The 1,709-nt window shown below is 36.9% G+C and overlaps 1 long non-coding RNA gene across 2 annotated transcripts in view; it reads left to right on the top strand.

Annotated features, from left to right (window-relative positions):
* Positions 1-387, top strand: part of LOC116098119 — a 3,915-nt gene extending 3,528 nt beyond the window's left edge. For both annotated transcript variants that reach the window (XR_004121713.1, XR_004121712.1), the window contains exon 3: positions 256-387. This is a non-coding gene — a long non-coding RNA (uncharacterized LOC116098119). The remainder of the gene's footprint in view (positions 1-255) is intronic.
* The last annotated feature ends 1,322 nt before the right edge of the window (positions 388-1,709 follow it).

Genomic DNA, 1,709 nt, shown 5'->3' with positions numbered 1-1,709 from the left:
CTCCTCTCCTCTCCTCTCCCCTCACCTTTCTTTCCTTTCTTCCCTTTCCTCTCCCCCTCTCTTTTTCAATCTTTTCTTATCCCTACAATTTTGAAATATGATGACACTGTTCTTTGTTATTGGCCAGTTTTATTCATTATGAATGATTAATCCCATTCAATATGAAAACATTTTCCAGCCCCCCGCCCCCCAAAAAAAGGTTTTGTATGATTTCTTTGATAATTCCCTGGCTAATTTTGTCTGTTTTGCTTTCAGAGTTCAGCCTCCTGAGTTGATTTTTTTCTTTGTGTCTTCTGCTTCCCCTGAGACAACTACTGCCTAATTCATCTGTTGATTCAACATACCTGTTACCGAGTGCCTCCTTTCCTCTGTCCTGTTCTCTGAACTCCCCTGCCCCACTCTAGTATTTTATTGCTCTTACTCTATGAGTATATCAATTTCTATTCCTTGACATTTGCCTGCTCCATGCCTTGGTTTTGTCTTCTGTGAAGACTTGCATCATGGAAAGAAGAATTTGATGTGTAGCCTGAGCCAAATAAAGAGAAAGAAATTGCTATTGAAACTTTCTTCCTTTGACCTTCTGAGAGGCCACATCATCCCAACTCTTCATTTGACTTTTTTCTCTTGTTGTGATGGCTGAGCCCTCTCTCCAGCCCTGACTTCTTATCTTTAATGTGTTTTTGTCCTCTTTCTTTAATTATGTATCTGTATAGGTCAGATTCTAATAAAAGTGGGTATTAGTCAAAGTAGTATGCACACATACTTTCTACTGGTATATTACAAAAACATAGATGGAGAGAGAGAGAGAGGTCAGTCATTTTTCTACCTCTCAAGAGATCTTAAATAATTGGCTTATGAAAGCTGGGGAATTAATAACTCTCACCCCTGTGGGCCTGTGGCTAGTGTGGTGAGCATCCCAGGCCTGTAGACACTGGCAGGAGTCCTGGACCTTAGCAATAGCTTAACAAAGTATCAACTATTGGTTAACTAAGTAAAGAGGAAGCAATGAATTCAGAAGTAGTAAAATGACCTTTCATTTATTCAGTTTATTACTTGCTTACCTCATGGTCAGACTGTGTTAAATTGGATATAAAATAAAATCACAGGCCCGCCTGAAATGAGTTTTGTCTGATGGGGTTACCAAAAAAGTCAGTAACTGCTGCAGTTGAAGGAAAATCATAAACAGAATTACAGAATAAAAATTCATGTTAAAAGAAGTTTTAGGACATGATAAAATGCCACTTAAATACAGAACCCATACTGCTTGAACATATTTACTTAAGCATCCATTTTCTAGCACTTTTTTTTTTTTTTTTGCTAAACTGGTACCAAAAACAAACAAACAAAACCAACCAAACAAAAACACTCCCTTGCTATTTGATTTTTAAGCTAATTTTTTAAGTTACTAATCACTTCTTACACAAAATGCAATAAAATTTTTCTGTCAATATTTTTATATTTTTATGACATTTAGTATAAAAATATGCAAATATAGGCCAGGGAAAGATAATGGAATGGAATTTATCAAAACATTAGCTGTGCTCTGAAACCCAGGTTATTAGAGCACATTTTAAAGACTTGAAGGCGTTTTCCAAATTTTCTCCACGTTTGAGTGACTTAACATTAATCTGAAGGAGATACAATATGAAAGGGCTGTGACAACGGGTTGTGCAAGAGAAAGACAGCAGCAGCGGGTGAGGAAGAGCTCT

Source organism: Mastomys coucha, unplaced genomic scaffold (assembly GCF_008632895.1).
Source record: "Mastomys coucha isolate ucsf_1 unplaced genomic scaffold, UCSF_Mcou_1 pScaffold20, whole genome shotgun sequence".
In the NCBI taxonomy this organism is placed as follows: Eukaryota; Metazoa; Chordata; class Mammalia; order Rodentia; family Muridae; genus Mastomys; species Mastomys coucha.
Note: the sequence above shows the minus strand (reverse complement) of the source record. Positions and strands in the feature narration are given on the sequence as shown.